The following is a 22,148-nucleotide window of genomic DNA, read 5'->3' as shown; positions in this document are numbered from 1 at the left end:
GTGTATTCTCTAGGTCGCCGGCGTCCTCCTGCTCGCCAATAAGCTCCCTCTTCCTTTTATGTTGTTGTTTAAGAAACCCTTCGGTTTCTTCTAATGTTTTGTTCGTGTTGGTACCAAGGAGATTGGTGCAAATGGGTGTCAATAGGTTGACCAGTTCCGTTAGCTGACCAATCAGCTTTCTGGTCAGCCCGAGTTCCTCCTGCCCTTCCATATTCGTACTGAAGGCAGTGAAGACCAAAAGGTGTATTCCTACGGCGCACGCGGATAATAACCACTAATAATCCAAAAAAGCGTTAGCATCCAAAAATGGTCACCAATAATCCAAAGCAAACAGGATGCTAGAAGCCATAAGATTCCACCACGAATGTTTTAACTGTAGTTATTACAATCCTTTCCAGCAGTCTCACTTCTGTCATGTTTCAGTATTTCCACAGGGATATATTTCACACATGTGATTTCATCATCTTCTGCAGCTATACTTCTCAGCTTGCTGCAGGTTGTGTACTGTTTTCTTACAGGTAGGGCATTTTTATTTCAGAATATATGTCAGACAGTTTCATTTTTCGGTTTAACTTACAGGCTGAAATACACTTTTGTAATCAGGCAAGACTTGCAGACACTTTCACACTGTTACTTGCAGATTTTATTCCTTACTGACTATACTGCACTCTTTTGCTGACTGTCATACTTTTATATTTCTTTACGGTTACTGGTAATGGATTACTGACCTGCCTGGTGGCCCAACCGCACCAGCCTATCGCCATAGGCTCTGCGGTTCGCAGAATGGACACCTGCAGCTGTAATATAAATGAAGTAATATTGGAATACACATCTCCATAATATCAGCTAGTTTAATTTCTTACATACATAATTAAATGTTACTTACTCAGTAGTGGGGCGTTGGGTGTTTGCCGGGCCTCCTGGATCCAAAGGTTCAGTTGGTCCTGCTTGCATCTCTTCAGGTCTGCATGGTGGTGACAGACCTGCTCACCAGTCCTTGGAATCCCTGTGGCACTGGTGAGATCATGAGCCAACCGGTCCCATGCCTTGGCCCTGTATGCTCCCCAGAGGACCTGGCCCTGCATGAGTTGGGCCTCATGATTATGGACTAGGAGCTAGACCATGTACCTGGACTCCTCAACACCCCACCTCTGTGCTCGGAAGCAACTACCCTCTCCTACTCCTGTCATTCTGCCTGCAGGTCAGTTCTACAATCGTTTATGTTGTGTATTCCCACCTATGGGGCTTATATAGTCCGTTTTTCCCGCACATATCTGTGATTGGCCATTTTGGAATTGTATCAACTTCAGTAAACCTGCATTGTCATGCTGTAGTTTGTATTCATTCCTATATATTAGCTATTATTACATTTCTAGGTACTGCTGTCATGGCTTAGTGGTTCTGTACCTTGACTATGGTGTATAGTATCCTGGGTTCGAACCTGGCCACTGCTTTTTATTTTTCATGACTGTCTAGACATGCTGAGGGGTGTGTCTGTGTAAAGGCAGTTTTGATACGGCTTGCTCAACGTTGCCCGTCGGATAGCTTGTTTGCGGGGTGCGCAGCTCCGCGCAAACAGGGTACGCTGCTTTAAGCCTCATTTGGCTATCGGCATGCATATTATGCTCAGCTCAGTTAGGGCACATAGATTTAGCGTGTTAGACCACTGCTCAGCTACATGCACTCATTTTGCACCAGTTAAACCACTGCTCATCTACAGGCAGATACACTCAATCTGTTAAACTGTAGCTCAGCTATGAGCACATCTGGCATTTTTTATTCTTTTGTTACCTCACATGTCTTCAATATAAATGGGCTATTTCATTACATTTTACATAAATTGTGGTTTTATGTGTACATATTTGTCAGGGACTTGTTTCCTGCTTATTTTGCAAAAAAAAAAAAATTGGTGTTGTGGGGGCTCGAACCATGACTGCCTGCTCTTCAGTCAACATCTCTACCGCTACGCTATTGCTTCCTGGCTTATTTTGCATATTTAGTTCTTATATGCTTTCCCACTGACTGCTAACTGTAGCTGCGCTACGGGCACGCCCGCGCAAACGAGCGCACTCATGGTTAAACATTTTTACAATTTAAAAAAATATATAAAACATGTTTATTTATATGTTTTCTGTTCATAGTCTGTGGGGCATGTGTTGTGTTCTGTTTATTCACATTTCCGTAGACTCTGTCGTGGGTGTTTACTTTGGGTACTTTTCCTCTTCTGGGGGCGTGTCCGCTTACAGTGCTCAGCCTACGGACATGCCCCTACTGTCTTACATGGACCGTGTTGGCCTTAAGTGTGATTCAGCATGCTCTCATTAATATGCAGAGCATGCTGACATCACTCCGTTTAACTGCAGCCTCCGCGTATGAGTTATAACTCTTACACAGAGGCTTCGTGAATCCTGCCCAATGTCTTTTCACTCATATATTTTATAGTGTTACATGATACCTTGTGATTTAAAATATCTATAATTTATTTTTAATAGATTGTGACAGTGGAGCTTTTCTCCCCGGGCCTCCGCTGAAAATGGACACTTTTTGGCACAGTCAGACTTTCCCAGTAAACAAATGTCAATAAATAAATAAATGAGCTAATCCTATAAATGAGCTATGTGTGGCATGCCATGCTCCAACTGGGTCTGAGATTATTATTTCTGACTGGTTTCTCAAAGTAGAGCAGTGGCCTGTGCTTTTATATAAGGCATATAAATTTAGGGATATTGGGGGGAGTGGGAGATGGGAACCAACTTTCCATGCCTCCATGCCATGATTTGTAGGCTACAGGATTTTCTGAAGTAACAGCTCTGAACCAAACAGTTTGTGTGATATGCAGGAGAGCTGACCAATGGTAGGCAGTTTTGTGCATGATGTGTGATCATGAAAAAGACCAGGTAGCAATGGGAGTGTCCACATGTAAAAGTTGTTTATCCTAAATGGGACCAGTGTTCATAGTTGTATGGCTGTGAGATTTCTGAAAGCAGTGTACACAAGATAGTGTGATGATGAGATATAATTCTTTCAAAAAGGTACTGTTGCTGCACATGCAATTCCAGGAGGTCTGACAGATATACTGTTGCTGCACATGCATGTCCAGATGGTCTGACAGATATACTGTAGCTGCACATGCACTTTTAGGTGGTCTGACAGGTATAATGTTGATGCACATGCACTTCCAGGAGGTCTGACAGATATACTGTAGCTGCACATGCACTTCTAGGTGGTCTGACAGGTACAATGTTGCTGCATATGCACTTCCAGGAAGTCTGAAAGATAATCTGGTGAGTTACTATGCAGTGTGCCTTGCTCAAAGTAAACTTCTGAATACAAAGTATGGCAATGTTGTAGTATACTGCCTCACCTTCAGTTTCATGCAAGAGTGGACATTGCCAAGGTGATTGACGAGCAACCAGAATATGAAATAAGGCATGATTGGCACACCATGCATATTAGCTACTGACATCATGCATACAATGAATGTAGATGAGCTGCTGTGATTACTGAATGTAGCTAAGCAGCCCTGACTACTGAACATTCCGATGCACTTCTTTTAATAAATTTTTAAAAATAATTGGTGTTGCTTTTTTTTTTTTTTTTTTCAATTCCTTTTTATTAGGGTTATATCAAAACCAAAAACGATATAACAGAGAATAAAACAATAACAAACAATATACAGACCTACAAAAATAAAACCTATATACATTAGATAACCTATATACAGTTCTCATCTATATCAAGCTATGCAGCATACAAAAAATAAATAAATAAATAATTGTTGTTGCATAATCATTTAGCACCTCACAGCGGCTCATTGCTGCTATATCTGACCATTAGTGAGAAAAATATGTAACTGCTATAAGCCATCACTTATAATTTTATATACTCATTCAAAAATATTAATTGTCAGTGGAATGTGGTGTGCCTGTTCTTTTTATTTGAATGCATGTATGTATAGACATCCCTGTAGCCCGCAGCCGGTGTTCAACTCCTTTTCTTGCTGCACGCTTTTTTCTGCTCATTTTACCAACATTTTATTTGTTATTGAATCTGTATTTCGTGCTGAGTCAGAAATCAACAGTGGACCAGTGTCATGTTATCGTTAAATACATATAACAATCATTCCCCAATTAACAATGTATTAGAATAAGTATATTTGTGGGGAGGGGTGCTGATTGTTTATGTATTACTGTGTGCGAGCATGCACTCTCTGTGTATGCTCTTAAATGCATAGATTTTTCATTCTTTAATATGCTTATATATTTTTGCATTCTTTTCAGTCATTTTTTTAATTTTTGTGTTTGTAAGTAGTATCCTACTAGAAATGGAGTTGTGTGTGCTGTTTGGTATTCACATGTTTTGTTAATTAGATGTCTGTTCATACTTATGACAGGACATGCCAACTTTTCTCTGCCTGCAAGTTTAAAAAGGTTTTGTATTATGGCGAGTTATATTATAGTTAATGTTCTGTGCAGTTTTGGGGAAGGGAGATCGGGAATAGGCATAAAAAACAAAAGAACGGAGAGGGCTTTAGTAAAACATTACCATCTCACTGCTTATATTTCTATGACAGGAATGCATGTAGGTGATATCATCTCCTTGGAAACTAAATTACTCAGCATAAATTGCACACAGTGTGTGTGTATGTACAATTTTTACATACATTTCTGGGCAATGTCGTAGTGTACTGCTCACAGGGTACGCACAATACCAATTTCAATTTTTTTTAATGTTTTTAGAAATGTGGTGTACCCAATTCCTCATGCATGATGATGCTGAAGAATGAATAGCCATGCGGCTGAGAACCACGTCATAATGAATATTCATTAGCTCAGACTGACATCAACTGGCTGGGGTGGGGACTGGGCAGTGTTTTATACTACGTATTTGGTGAGCCGGTATACTACAATATAGTCCAAAGTACTGGGATTCTTATAACAAAGTGTTTAGAAACGCAATATTCTCCCTGCACTGTGACTATTTTCAAAAGTAGTCTTTATAAGATATATAAACTGTTCACTACATGCTGTTATGTACAACACACTGCACGTAATAGAAATGTTAATGCTTCTCAGAGATTATACAATCATTTTACTCAAAGAATTCCTGAGCACAGTACACAGATAATTTCTTAAAAAGTTAGCAGTAACTATATTGTTACACAGCCCTGTGTGTTTTGATATATTTGTGAACAAGTATTAGACTGTGCATCTTTCCAAAAAGTTGTGTATCATTTCTAAAGGTGGGGTGAAAGGAAGTTGTTTGTAAGGTAGCACTATACATTAGTTTATTACTAGATTCAGCACACTGAATGTTACTGTTATAGGCTGTAAACCATAGGAAAGTAATAATTGCACAGTATAAAATTCATAGTTCTCAGGGCCTATAATTGTGTGTGTGTTTGTATTTTAGAAATTATATCACTTAAGGCATTATAAAAAGAAGTAGAGACATTTCAAGACATAATTCTAATGGAGCATTTTTGGGTAATGCAAACCAGTTCAGTTATTTGTATTAATGTATCAGGACTGTGCTTCATTTAACAAGCCATATATATGCTATAAATTATTTTTGTATTCTGAATTTTCTTTCTTGTATACAGAAAATATATATCTTGACAAGGTGACTGAAGTACTTTTCAGGCTAATGAAGGTATTTTTGTACATTATACAGATGAGAAATGTTTTTAAGTGCTTTGCTTTCTATAATACTTTTATTATAGAATGTATATTTTTCATGCATTAAAATACATCATTGTAGATGTGTATAGTGAACTTTAATTATGATGTTAACCCTTTACACTTCAGTTTAATTGCCACATTCTCAATTTGTCTACTGTTTAACTCTGACTAGAAATGGAGTTATACATCTAGAAGTCCAAATTAGTTCAGGTTGTACAGATATTATTAGATTAAACAACAGACAGGACAGATCCTATTTATGAGCTACACATATCTGCTAAAGGGTTTTAAATATGCAGTTGATTTTAGTTAAATACATGTTTATGCTACAACTGTTTTTGTTTTTTATTAGCAGTTAAGAGTTATGCATATCTGCTGAAAGATTTTAAATATCCACTCGGTCATAGTTATATACGTCTGTTTTTATTTTTAAAATTGTTTTAGTATAAGATTTAGTTTATATGTAAGCAAGTTATAGTGTTTAAAGTTGATGAGCTTCAGTTTTATAGCTTGAAGAGCTAATTTTATCTTAACTGTTTAGTTGTATAGAGTATGAGAATGTGTATACCTTTAAGATGTACTGCAGTTGGTTACAATGTAATCATGCTGTAACAATCTTGTTAAGGCATACTTTGTTCACATTGGTTCTATGAGATTTGAAGTGTTTAAAACATGAGCTCTACTTTTCATCCTTTTGGGCTGAAGAACCAAGCAGTGTACTTGTGAAAGTGGTAACCTGTTATTACCATGGCCTTGTTTTGGTTTGTGTGTTTCATTTTTATGTTATTTGGTTTGCCGTTGTGAGCTTCAATGATAAGCCATTAATCCTAGCTGCTGGAGTTTTTTCTTCTTTTTTGAATAAAATTAAAATACATACTGGTAAAACCATTATTATTTTACTTGGTGCAAGGAACAGACTTGACTTACCATGATAATCCAAACAAAATGCTTATCATTTTTCAAATATGTTGGAGTTTTGATAAGAAGCATGCTATCATTTCATGACTGCATTAACAATATCTACATCAAAAATTACAAAGCTGGTGAACGTTTTATATTTGTAAAGGTCAAAAATCCCACAAAAGCTATCAAAGCTTTATTGTAGCCTAAATATCGAAGATGGTAGCTCATTTTGATCACCATATTCAAAAATTTGTAAAGACAAAAAGTAGGCTCACGACTGATCCAGACTTCAATTGTTTATTAAGTTTAGTGATTGCATCGGTAATAAACCATTGACTTCATCAGAACAAGTAGTCACGTTTCTACAACTTCCTTTTATAATAAAACCAAGTCATGTGATCCTTTTCAGCACAGTTTCATTAAACTAATTAAAAATGTATTGAACTGTTTCAATAAAACATGCAAGTAAAACCAACACTACAATCCTTACAACAAACATGTAGATCTGTCACAAAATACAGTTGTACACACACACACACACACACACACACACACACACACACATATATATATATATATATATATATATATATATATATATAAAATTCTAAACCAAGAATGCCAAAACGTCAAACATAATAATGCTTTTAGTCCTACTTCTAAAAACTGACAATAAGACTCAAGACTTGAAACTTAAATATATTTAAAAATTGATTAAGTGAATACATATGAGTGTACAAATATTTGTATATACACTTGTATAAATATATGATATGGAAATAGTAATAAAGAATAATAAAAAATAAAAAATATATATGTATAAATGTAAATATATATATATATATATATATATATATATACATACATACATATATATATATATATATATATATATATATATATATATATATATATATATATACATGTATATAAGTATATATATCTATATATATCTATATATATATATATATATATATATATATATATATATGTGTGTGTGTGTGTTTGTGTGTGTGTGTGTGTGTGTGTGTGTGTGTGTATGTGTACACGTGTAAATGTATTATTCTTCTAAGTAAATCTGTGTGTGCATATGTATATAAATATATGTGAATATACCCCCACACACGTATCCACACACCACAATGTATGTATATTATTTTTGTATGTATATGTATTTATAAGTTCATACATCCATGTAGAAAAACTACTGATTCTAAACTCCCCTTACGCAAAAGGTAGAAAACCTTGAAATTAGTTGGCCTCCACATGAAAACTAAAGGTAGAAGTCAGCTTTTAACTTAAGGGCACTAGTAATGAAAATCACTTCATTAAGGATGGAAGTGGGTGACATTTCATCTTAACTGACAAATTAACTCTTTATATTCTAAAAATGTATGGGTATTGTTGAAGGATAAAGATCAACTACAAAGAATTTTGAATACTAAAAAGAAAGACTTACCATTTTCCTGATCACATCTTAGTGTTTGTGATCACTAATTTCTTGTAAAAAGAAGATCTTTTTAACAGTTTCTCAGCTAAAACTTAAATATGTTACAGATACTGAAAAAATGGAGAACAGATGCCTGTTGGTATACTTTTTCAGTTAGTACATCCTTCAGTACATAATGACATCATTTGGGAAGCATGCCTTAATCATTTCATTGCAATAATTAGCTGCCAAGTTGTTAATTTGTCAAAAAACTAACTGCTTTACAATTGTTTAACAAATTACATAAAATTCTGACAATTCATGGAATGTCTAGCTGCTTTCTCTATGACCTCCAAAAGCCATCATCAAAGTTATCCAAATATCTCAGCTGAGAGGATACAATGACAGCATTTGCTTTCTATTCTCCATGTTTATGGTGATTTTAAAAGTTAAAATTTTTTGTTTAAAGATGGTTAAAATAGCTTATTTTTATAGTAAAGCAGTGATCACACACATGAAAATGAAATTAGGAATTGTAACTATTTAAGTAGTATTTGTAAGTATTTATGTAGTCAAATCATTTTGCACTGTCCAACTCACATCAGAGTTGAAATTTGTTTTATGTTTACCAGGTTACATAAATTATTTTTTGTTTTAATGTCTTGCCATGAATTCCAGCCATGAATTTCAATGTCATATAGAGTCACAGAAAGAAATTTCTAAGTGATATCTTGGACTTTTTGAAGAGGTTGTTTGGTAAAAGAATTCCATACTAGAGAAGTTAAGGAGCAGTTAAAGAAGGATTTAAATAAAGTTTATGAAGAATGTTGTCATAATGGTCTATAAACAGTTTCCCTTGAGCTTATTTTGTTGATAGACCATTCTGCTCAATTTTACTAACTTCCCTGATGTTGTGTGATGTTATAGGACATTATGTTAAGTAAGGAAATGTACAAGGCTTCCATCAGTGGCATGATCATCTCCCCTTTACCCAGGGAAATTAAGTATTTTTTTCACTTTGTTAGTTTTGACAGAATGGACTGTTGACAAAGAAGGCTTCACTGAAACATACTGCGTGCGTTCTTGATTATCCCTCCTCACCACAAAGACAGCAAACTGCAAAACTAATCAGCAAAAACTCACTTTTTACACATAAGCCATTTCTTATATCCCAGTCACTAACCTAGATCTCACAAGAACACTAAACACAATAAAGGACAGGTAGCGTACATCCTTCTAAGCTGGGAACTGCTAATTGAAGGCTCAGTGTCTGTTATTCTAAAAGTGTATTAGTTCTGGTTTAAGTACTTGGGCTTTAGGCCAGTTATTTTACATTAAGAAGGTTTGTGGTCTGCAGTCTTGTGAGAGGAGAGGCTGGACTCTGCCCCTCTGAGCTGGGAATTTCTGGTTAAAGGCTTATAGTGCCAGCATATTTGAACTGTTTCTTACTGAACTTGGTGTGCCTTGTTTGCTGTAGCATAAACTAGATCCAGGCCTGCTGAATCTAGCTTTGCTTGTATAACTTGAGCACTAAACCAGGCCTTCTTAAAAGAATTCAATTGTATTTATTACTGCTTGGTAGTACCCTGATTAAAGTGTAGCTATCATTCTAAACCTTTTGGTTTATGCACTTGGGCTTCAGACCAGTTGTTTTACATTAAGAAGGTTTGTGGTCTGCACTGTTGTGGCAGGGCAGGTAGCTTACATCCTTCTAAGTTAGGAACTGCTGATTGAAGGCTGTCTGTTATTATAAAAGTGTATTAGTTCTGGTTTAAGTACTTAGGCTTCAGGCCAGTCATTTTACATTAAGAAGATTTGTGGTCTGCACTCGTGTAGGAGGAGAGGCTGGACTCTGCCCTTCTGAGCTGGGAATTTCTGGTTAGAGGCTTATAGTGCCTGCATATTTGAACTGTTTCTTACTGAAATTGGTTTTCCTTATTTGCTGTTGCATAAACTAGATTCAGGCCTGCTGAATCTAGCTTTGTTTGTATAACTTGAGCACTAATCCAGGCCTTCTTTTTTGGAGAAGGTTTCCCTGCACCCAAATGGCAGGAGTGTGCAGTTAGAACTTGTCTGATTGAAGACTACAGGAACAGGGCTCAGTTTTGAGATTTTTTTACTGGTTAATTAGGTAATTTGTTTAAAAGCCTTTTCTGATTGCTTGTAGTCATCTAAAGCTGTTTTAAGTGTATTTTTTACAGTTTGTAGTCATTTAAAGCTGTTTTAAGTGCATTTTTTTTCTTTTAAAAAAAATTTCCTTGTTTCCCACCTTTCTAAGCTAGTATAGTCCAGTTTTCAGGATAGTGCTGAATTCAGGGCTGTGTTACAAGTTTCTGAGTTGCCCATATCTTACTTGGATAGAGGGAGGTTTCTCTATTCGCCTGTGAGAGATGGAGCTTTGAGCAGACACCTGTCCCTGGAGGAGTGGTTCCAACCCAGAAGTTAGTAGTTTATAGGCCATTTTGGGCTCATTTCTCTCTCTTTCATTTCCCTGCTGTAAAAACCATGTTTGCACAGTTTTGCACATCTGAGCAGTGCCGGTTAGCTAGAGCTAAATTATTCCCGGCTCCACCAAGTCTCCTCTTCAGTTTTTCCCTTGAAAGTAGTCTAACTCTCAACCTAAGCACTTAAAAAGCATCCTACAGTCCAGCACTTGCTCAGACCTAATAGCAATCACTAATATACCCCGACACTTGATTACCCAGCAGAACATGGCTCATTATTCACCCCTCACTAACCAAGTGACTAAGCAGCTCACCCTACTATTTAGGCATGACCAAAGGGCAATTTCAGGTATACTCTCCATTCCAGCTGGTGAACCTGGGTATCCTGAGGCAATGTTACAACTGCCTCATGTACACAGACAACCCTCTCCTCCTACCACAAAACATTAACATATGTGAGAGATGCAATTATATAGCTAAATTGGAGGCTATGCTCTCTCCACCCAAGACTGGAACAGGCAGTCATGAGGAGAAGGTTAACACTTGCACCACACCTCGAGCCTCACACAGACATATTAAACCAGCACTGGCAAAAAATACACATAAATACATGAAATCATACTCGGAGGCTCTAAATAAAAACCTGCAAAAGCATCAGAGACCTCCAAAGCAGACACCCAAAAAACCTGCACCTCCTGTCACAGACCAGACAACACATAAAACACAAAATCAATGTGCCAAATAATCACAGCCCTTAAGGCGAAATAACATACCTAACACACTAGTAATAGGCGACTCTATAGTCAGGCACACTGACGTCCCACTCACTAGGCTGGACAAGGAGAAGGTTACTGTTTGCTGCCTGTCTGGAGCCAGAATCCATCACATAACACAAGCACTCAGGTCACTCCAGAACAAGTACAAATATGACTCTGTCATTGTTCATGTTGGTGTGAATGACCTGAGACGTACCTCCCTGGACTACATGAAAAGAGACATGGAAGAGCTCTCTGATCATGTAGCCCAGGTGGGTATGACCCTGACCCTGAGTAGCATCCTGCCCTCACCAAGAATGATACTGCAATATAAAGAAAAAAATATCAATTTCAACAATTGGCTAAGCTTCTGGTGTCATTCAAAAGGGATCCAATGTCTGTCAGCCTGGGAAGACATGCTCGACAAACCTCATTGCTTCACAAGAGACGGCTTGCACCTGTCACCCCTAGGCTTTCAAATACTGGCCAAGGTTCTTGCTGCCCCCATAATGCCTTTTTTAAACAAGGCTCAAAAGTCAAACCTACCTCCGTAAACAGCACAAATAAAAAAATGAGGGTTATTCTACTCAACGCCAGGAGTTTAAATCTCAAAATGCATGCACTCGAAGCACTCCTCAGTATGGAGAATGTCGACATCTGTGCAGTAACTGAAACCTGGTTCAAGGCTCCACAGAGCACCCCAGCACTACTGGGCTACGACTCATACCACACATTTCGGCCACAGAATATGGACCGAAACACAAAAGGAGGGGGTGTATCCATATTCGTCAAGGATACCTACACCTCTAGGTTAGTGGCACAGCATGATACCTCTGAGATCATCCATGTGCAACTAACATTGAGAAAATCTGCAATGCAAATTGTGGCCTGCTACAGATCTCCCTCCATGACCCAGGACCACCACTCTGCCTTTCTGGAAACACTGGAAAACATGAAGGTTCTACTGAACACCCTGATATTGGGCAATTTCAATTACCCTACCGTTACCTGGGAAAACTACTCAAGTACAAACTCCCAGGTCCAGCGCTTCCTGGAATTTATCAACTCAAATGCCCTGAATCAGCTGGTAAACTCCCCTACCAGAGGTGAAAACATATTGGACCTGGTCATCACCAACATGGGCAACAGGTGTTCTGCACCGGAGGTCAACCCATCACTGGTTAGATCAGTCCATAAACTAATCACTCTGGATGTCCACACCACACCACCACCCCCAACCAAGGAAACCACAGTGAAAAACTTTTCTATAGCAAACTTCACCTTACTTAAGACAGAAGTGGTAAGTTTCACAGCCCCCACACTATAGGATAACAGTGTCCAAGATGCAGGAACCTTTACAAATGCACTCTATGAACACCTACAAGGATGCATGGATTGTGCCATCCATAGCAAAATCAAGACTCACTCCCCTAAGAGAAGGAAACCAGTCGGGTGGACCCCTGCCATAAACAGGCTCAGAAAAAAAGCAAATCCCAAGAAGGAAAGACATCCCTGATCAGTATCAGTAAGAAACTAAGGTCCCTCATAAAATCATCCAAGGCTAACTTCAAAAGAAAAATAGCCATGGATTCAAAAGATAACCACAAAGCCTTCTTTAGCTATGCCAAGAATCTAAGTGGCAACTCGCAGATATGCTCTGAGCTAGTGCAAAATAGCACAAAATATGCTGAACCTAATGATATTGCCAACATCCTGGCAGATAGATTCAGTGCAAACTTCACCCCCCTCTTACCCCCAAAAGGGCCCACTACAATACCGGAAAAGTGTAGTGTCCCAGAAATCACAGAAGCACAGGTGAAAACAGCCCTTTTAAAAGCCAAAAGCACAGCGTCAATGGGGCCAGATGGTGTCCCAGGCTGTGTCTTGCATGAACTACAGAATGAACTAACCCCCCAGCTAAACACACTGTTCAACCTCAGCCTCTCCACAGGCTATGTGCTAAAAGAATGATGCACAGCAACAGTTATTCCACTCCACAAAGGAGGGGCCACAACTGACCCTTGTAACTATCACCCCATATGCCTGACTAGCCTGGTCTGCAAGGCTATGGAGCGCATCATAATGGAACTCATTAACAAAGATACTGGGAACCTCCAAACACTTGACTCGACCCAGTTCGGCTTTGTTAAGGGCAGATCATGCCTACTAAACCTGGTTGATTTCTTCAAGACAGTCACCAAGGCTATGGATGAGGGGAAGGTGGTTCACACAGCCTACCTTGACCTTGCCAAGGCTTCTGACACCATTCCCCACTCAGGAATTATAGAAAAAACTCACCAGCCTGAACATAAACCCCTAAGTCACAAGATGGGTTGCCAACTGGCTTACAGACAGAACTCACACGGTAAGAATAGTGGGCTCCAGGTCCGACTCTTAACCAGTCACAAGTGGTGTCCCACAAGGCTCGGTCCTGGGACCCCTACTGTTTGGCATATACTTCTCAGAAGTACAGGCAAACACAGAAGGACTATGACTAACCAAGTTTGCCGATGATTGCAAACTGGGAGTCATAATTGACTCTCCGGCTGACACAGACATTCTCCAAAAGGGCCTTACTGAGACGGACACCTGGGTGTCAAAGTCATGGTCTCAAGCTAAATGCCAAAAAATGCATAGTCATCCCATTTGGGAAAAACAAAACACCCATGAATTACCACATAGGTGGCAGCCCCCTTAATACAGAAGAGGTAATAAGAGATCTGGGGACCCAGGTAGATAGTAATCTCTCCTTTAACAATAATATTGCCAAAGTAGTTAGGAAATCCTTCTATGTAGCCCATCTAATTACTAAAGGGGTCACATCTAGAAATAAAGAGGTTATAGTGTCCCTCTACTCGTCAGTCATCAGACCCATCATAGAATACAATGCCCCATTTGGGATGTACCTCACAAGACACTTCCAACAGCTGGAAAGACCACAAAAGTACCTCATCAAGAGGATTACTGGCCTCAAACATATGTCCTATGCAGCCTGACTGGAAAAACTCTGGCTGTACTCAGTGGCATATCGCTTACTCAGAGGTGATCTCTGCCTGACTTACAAAGCCATGTCCAACTCAGAATTGATGGACATGCTCCACCTAAAGAAATACAAGTCACTGTGAGCCACTCGCTCTAGTGAGCTAAACCTCACCACAACAATAAATAGAACACGCTGGAGGGATAGGTTCCTGTCAGAGAGACTCCCCATGCTTTGGAACAAAATTCCTACATTAGGCAGAGCCCCTCACTAACACTCTTCAAGAGAAACCTTAACGAGTGGATGGGTAACAGAAAATACACCCCTGGGATCACTTCATTGGCTCTTCTTGACAGAGGCTCAGTTAATTAATCAATGGGGCGGTAAAAGCTGACACACTCTGGCTAGGCTTATAAATGCCCTCGAGCAGATAGCCTAGTACCTACCTATGAGCCTATGAACCTATGAACCTATGAACATATTCATTTTTACAATGTTTGTAAATGGCCTGCAAAATATATGTAACCAATAAAATAAGATGAACACTATCAGCAGGTCTTTTTTTCAGCCAGTAAATTCTCTTACTGTTGCTTGGTAGTTCAGATTGTAACAGAAATATGAAGAGAATAACCATCTGCATAAAAATAAAAATAAAACAGATGTCAGTAACTTAATTTGAAGTAAAATAGAACAAAATGCACTTAAAAGGATTCAGGAGCTTCCCACAAGTAAAAGCTTTCAATATAATAAACCCTTTTATCACACCAGTAAGTGCTTTCATCTCTTAACCTGAGACTTCTTTAGACTAGTGTGATGGATAAAGGAATTTATATAGCAATTTATAACATAAAACATACAATTTATATCTTTATTTATATTATAATTTATTACAGTCATGTGGTAAAAACATGATAAAACTATGTGACAAAAGCAGGAACACAGGCAGGGCTTCAAATTCCAGTATATCGATTTTATTCAACAGACACAAGTGCTTTCACCAAATGCTTCTTCAAGTGTAACTATTAAATCAGGAGCCATTTAAATACCTTAATAAAATCACATGACTCAAGTAGTGGATCTATTTCACTATAACATTTAAAGAATCTTACACTTTTTCATAAAAAATGAAGAGACATAAAAACAAATAGATGTATTCAGCATAAAAACACATCCATCAAAATATTGAGGCATATATTCATACATATACTCTTTAAAAAATGAGTAATAAAAAGGAAGCATTTAAACTATATAATGTTAACTAGGTAGCAAATCTAAAAAAAATCTAATTAATCTATTAATGTGTATATATACACTAAAATGCAGTTGATATGAAGAGCGTATTAAATGTGACACAAGGGGATTTTAAACTAAAGACATGCTGTAAGGATTATACACTATCTATGTAAAGGCCTTGACTTTAATTTGGGCTTCAAAGGGTTATGGTCATTAAGACCATGTCCCATAGTGGCCTTCAACATTACTATCCATTGAGCTTCTTTCTTCTGTAAATGTTCTGATGGCCCCACCCCTTTTATTCACACAGATTCTTGCTATCACTCTAAATTTAAAAGTATGTCCAACATCAGTTTCTATTACATGCTTAGCTAAAGCATTCATTTTATTTTTCTTACTAATATGATAGAGATGTTCCCTCATCCTCTCCTTTAAGGTTCTGTCCGTCTTGCCTACATGGAATTTTCTACAAGTTTGGCATACAGCAAGGTATACTACATGTTCAGTCTCACAGCTAGCATTCACTTTAAAACTGTACATTCGTCCTGTATCTGGGTGTGTAAAATGTATATCTGTTTCAATATAAGTACAGAAGGAACATTTGTTACAAGGGTGCGTTCCTGTACATTCTCCTTCTCTAACTGAACTTCTAGGTGTACACAATCGCCTTTTCATGTTCCTAAAATTGAACCTAGGTTCTATGTCTATTAGTTTACTAACATCCTTATCTATAGTCAAGGTATTCCAATTCTATGTGACTGATGTGCAAAACACAAGTAGTCTCTTATTTAAGATCACTTTAAAAATAATATGTTAATTTGATTCAGTTAAAACAGAACCATTACAAGATCTGACAATAATAGTCCCTAAGATCAAGCTCATCTTCAACATCCTCTTCTGTTTAACCAGGTTGCAGCCTTATATACCCTGAGACAAAATATTTAAAAATAACCTGAAATGGTAGCTCCCCTAACAGAATGTACCTTGAGAGGTCCTGCCAGGATTTTTGTTGCATCAGGTAAAAACAACTTTTTTGTTTTAGCATATGGACTTGTGTGCGACAGTGGCTGGATGAGCTTGATGCTAAGGTTTATCACTGGGTTGAATCCATTCATAAAATGCAATGCAATTTGTTGAAACCAGCTAGTATTATAAATCAATGTGGGAGGATTTCACAGGGTTCTTTCAATGGGGCAACTCTATTAAAAATCTCACTGTGAGAGTAAAATTCGAGACACCTGTACTGTACTAGTACAGCTTCTACTATGAGTTGATGAAAGTGAATACACCAAGGACTGGAACTCCTGAACTGCATTTGCCAAAAACTACTTGCCAAAAACACTTTTTAAAGTGTTTCTGTATGGCCAAGCTACCCTGTAGCCCCAATGTGGGAGGCAAGCTCCCATATCCCCTAAACTAAAATATACCAACTATGAGGTTACCCTTACTTGAAAAAGGGGAAATTCCCTCAAAAAGTAAATCTCTCCTTGCACAACTTGCCAAAATGATTTCCTACATAGCCAAGATGAGGCTTGGGCAGTCAAAGCTCGAGGGTTCAAACTTCATCCACCAGTAGGGTAACGACTAGTATGTTATAAAAAGGAAAAGGCTGTTACAGCTTTCCAAAGATGCAACTTTTGCTTAATTAGTTACAAAGGGGAAAAAGAAGAACCTGAATGGAGTAATGGAACTTAACGACCTGTTAGCTAGAAGAAAGTTAAGTAAATGCATAAAATTATTGATCTTTTGGTGTGAGTATTGCATGTTTTACAGTGATTATTGAGTTGTGTAAAAATTGTATGGTCAAGGAAATATCTAATAAACCAGAGTATTGTAATATGTTTCCAAGTGTTGAAATTTTAAATAATTCAGAAATCCAGGCTGTACTTTTTAGTAGTTGTAAATCTACCCAAGTAGATAAAAGTCTATTTTCTGAAGATTTACTTTATGTTTGTACTAGATCTACTCAAAGTGAAAAGGACATATTGGGACCTTTCCCTGCTATAGGTAACAAAACAGAAGTTGATGAAGGCACTCAAGTAGAAGTTATAATGGATGCTGTGCACCAGGATGCTGTTGTAGGTGATGACAATGTAGTAATAAGTTTGGATTGTGGGGTTGATAAACCTGCTGAGGTAATAATTGATACTTCACAGTCATTAGAAGAAAAAAAATGGCACAGTTTTGAATAATATGCACCTATGAAGTAAAGTAGAGATGTTCATGATGTCACACAAATGAAAAAAGAAAAGATCCTAATACTTGCCCCCATGCAGTGAAGCAAGTAAAGAATGGGAAGCAAATCCTTATCATTGGGGCCTCGATGCTGAGAGGCTTGAGAAGTATTATACCAAGCGTTAACAGAGATGTGGTGATATTAATAACATTGAGGGGATGTAAGATGGTTGATATAAGAGCTAGAATTACAAAAATAATATCAAAATGGACCGAGGTATGATATCATCATAGTAAGTATTAGGTGGGAATAATGATGTAGCCAGGACTAATCATGAGTCCTTTACAATGGCTGTGAGACATGCAATAGACCTGAGTAAAACTCGGTTTTTAGAGAATTTTCCCATTGTCAATGAATTACAAGACTGCAAGCAAAGTCAATTTTTTAAGCCTTGAATCTTTATTAAAATCAATAAAAACCTTTTATTTTGCGAAATGTTTTTATATTAAGCCTTTATGTTTTTGCAAAGATAAACTGCACTTGAGTCATATGGGTAACAAAGTGTTGTGATCACTTTTAACAAAACTGATTAAAGATTTTTTTAGAGAAGATTCAGTTATATTTTTTAAGTTTAAATAATATCAAATTAAAATTCTTGTCAACAAATAATTGTAGCTTCAATAATAAAATGGGGAACTGGAAGCTACTATAGTGGATGATTTAATAGATGTATTGTTTATAACAGTTGTTATTGTTGTTGTGTCTTTCAGCTCTTCCCAGCTAGGGGTTGCCACAGCGGAACTCCGGCCCGCTAATGATTGGCAGTTGATTTTTACGTACCGAGTTGCCAGCCCTGACTCACAACCTTCAACGAAGGTACACCCATTCATGCATGTCTCCACGCAGAAGACGCTCTAGCTAAGAGTCGAACCGGACAGGGTCTTACTGTGAGGCGACAACGCTACTGCAGCACCACCACCATGTAACATGGTTCAATAATAATATGAAACCACAAACTATTCCTGGCTTTGTTGGGCATCACATTTTTTGATCTGATTGTAGGGGAGGAGGGGTATCTATATATATTTCAAAGAAACGTGATTCTCTATTAATATTTAGTGATTAAATTGCTGAATCTATAGTAGTATAGATGGTGGGTGGGAAATTCAGTTGTGAATTATCTGTCTTTTATTGGCCACCAAACATTACTAAAGAACATGATGATAGGATGACACAACGTATTAGTAAATGGCTTGAAGACAATGTTGATATTATTACAAGGGATACAAATGCTCCTAATTTTGAATGAACAGCTCCTGCTGCATCAATCAGTACAATAAACTTACTGATAGTATAACTAATTGTTATTCACAAAGTGTAAATTAATTTATACAAAGAAAATGTCTTGGACATTATATAGTCAAGTCAAAGACTGAAGTTAAATGATTGCGATGTAAGACCACAGTTAGGGAAATCAGATTATTTATGACTTAGTTTTGATGTTTCAGTTTTGAATTCAATACCCATTAAACAAAGGAATTAGTTAAAAGGAATTATCAAACAGATTTTGATTTGATCATCAATGATAATCATTAATGGAACTGGGAAAGTTTTTTTTTTTTTTTTTTGAAAACAAAGATATAAGTGACAACTGGAAATGTTTCTATAACTATATAAATTATTTAATAGAAGGTTTTGTTACAGTAGAAATTAAGAATGGAAACAGAGAGCGTAGTCAATTATGGTGGAATACAAAGTTATTAAAGCTGAGAAGAAAAACGATAATATATGGAGATATTACTAGAATCATCCAACAGTTAGTAATAAAATTAAATATAATAGATTTAGAAAGATATATTTAAAGGAAATAAAAGAAGTGAGAAAAGGTTATGAAATAATATTGCTACAAAAATAAAAGATAATAATAAAGGTCTATTTAAATATCGGATAAGCTATTGACTTGATAACATTTGAGGAATCATAATATTAAAAGAGGGGTCAAATTATATTACTGAGTCAAGTGAGCTGATAAAATTATTTGTGGATTTTTTATTAAGTATTCCATCATATAATAATCCACACAATGTGTTTCCCTTATTGGTTGATATTAAGAATAAAACCTAATTCTTCTGCAGGATCAGATGGTCTAAACCATTATTTTTTTAAAGGAACTATAAAGGAATTGTTACCTTCTTTGGAACATTTATTTCAAAGGACTTTTAATGAGGCATATGTGCACAACATTTAGAAAGAGGCAGTTGTGGTCCCAATTTAAAAGAGTAAGCTGAGCTATATGGTCGATAATTATAGGCCAATTAGCCTCACACATATATTGGGGAAGTGCTTTGAAAGGGCAATTTGACATTCAAGCACACATTGAATTTTAGCAGAGCTATATATACAAATATGGATTTCTCTCAGATAGATCAAGTACAAAAAACTAATAAGTTTTTATCAGATTTACTCTTTGGACTATAGTTTAGCATTTGGTATATTGTATTTGGATTTTGGCAAAGTGTTTGATAATATTCCCCATATTATGGTTATTGACACTTTTAAACAAGCAAACAATGATGTGTGTATATATAAATATATATATATATATATATATATATATATATATATATATATATATATATAATTAGGTGGGCTTCACAATAGTTGTCACACAGAAGATATAGAGTAAGAATTAAAAAGTTACTCTGATTATAAAACCATCTTTAAAGGAGTTCCACAAAGGCCAGTATGGGGACAATTTTTATTTGGATTGGTAATGTCTGAAAGCCCAAATTCAGATAAGTTGTGGTTGAGTAAATCTGAGATTATATTAAAATTGGAAGATCTGTTATGAATATAAATGAGTGCTATCAACTGCAGAAGTTTTAGATATATTATATGAGTGGGCATTAACTAGAGAGAGACGTTTCAGTATTAACACATGTAACACTTTGCATTTTGGGACCTGTAATGATTTTTATTCTTATGCATAGGACAGTTATGTTTGTGCATTGACTCATGCAATAAAAAAATTAGGGATAATGGTGGATTCTAATTTAAACTTTACATAAATATACTTAGAAAATGTTATGGACTTATAGGAAACATTTTTCGCTTCTTTTCAAGTAAAGATAGTCAGGTATTAATTAAGGTATCCACAACTAGTGTGCATCCGATTATTGAATATGGATGGTCCTTTTGTGTTTTGAGTATTTCAGAATTAAAGATATTAAAACATATATAGAAAATCATCACTAAGCAAATAAATGGTTGCAATTGTCATAAACAGAGAGATTTGAACAGCTGTCTATATTTTTTGCATACAGGCTTTTGAGGGGCAACTTGTAATGCTTTTTTTTTGTTGTTCCAGAAATCCTATTACAGCTGACACGTTGGATACAGATTTTGTTGATCATGTTATTACTAAAAATAATAATATGTTGATTATATTACCATCTGCAAATTCAAAATTAAAAAGCTCGTTTTTTTCACATTAAGGACAGTCAGGCCTGGAATTCATTAGCTAGGCTTATTAGATTGTTGAAAGATCTTGTATCTTTTAAGATATTATTAATAACATATTTTAAAATATTACTTTATGCATCTGGGACAGCAATAAGACAAAATCTAAAATGGCCTTTGTAGGCCCAGAATTTGTATATTGCATCACTGAATCACTGAAACTACCACACAACATTGTACTTTTTGAATACTCTCCATTGATGTGTATATTATTCAGCAAATATTTTCTCCCCATCTAAAAAAGTACTGACTCTGCAAATGAAACTTAGTCAACAGTCTTCCTCTTCATATTTATCTCCAGTGCTGATGTAGGTGAAGAAGTTTGGTAATACAGGACATTTTTACCATTTGTTTCATTACACTCATTGCTTCAGTCTTCAATATTTCCACAGTGAATGAATGAATGTTTTGCAAATACAAATAGTAATGCTATCATGTCTGTTATGTGTGATACCTGTTCCTAATTCTCTGAGAGTAGATTACCTTTTTAACTTGCACTAAATGGAATCAATTATTCCTGCCCAGTACGTAAATGTATACATGCACACATACATACAAGATCAGATTATAAGACTGTTCTGAAAAGGACCAAGTCATCTGTTACATTTTAAAAAGTTACTTTGTGTCACTCGTGAAGCCTTCATGTCTATGTCAGTCCCACTCCACAGCACACAGACAAATACACACACACACGTACACACGCACACACACACACACACACACACACACACACACACACACACACACGCATGCACGCGCGCGCACACACACACACACACACACACACACACACACACACACACACACACATGCACACACACACACACACACACACACACACACACACACACACAATCTATTATTGATGCACTCTTATTGTAAACAGATGTCTAGTAAACAAGCAAGATTAGGGCTTTGGTATAATAAAAACATTGTTTGCATAGCTTAGTGTTTAAGCCAAGGTGAAATCTCACCTTTCTCTTTTGTAATTGCTATACAAAATTAATTATGTACTAAGAACACCTGGC

This window comes from Protopterus annectens, chromosome 2.part0 (assembly GCF_019279795.1).
Source record: "Protopterus annectens isolate FY-2018-M chromosome 2.part0, PAN1.0, whole genome shotgun sequence".
Lineage (NCBI taxonomy): Eukaryota > Metazoa > Chordata > Ceratodontiformes > Protopteridae > Protopterus > Protopterus annectens.
This window is presented reverse-complemented; position numbering follows the sequence as displayed.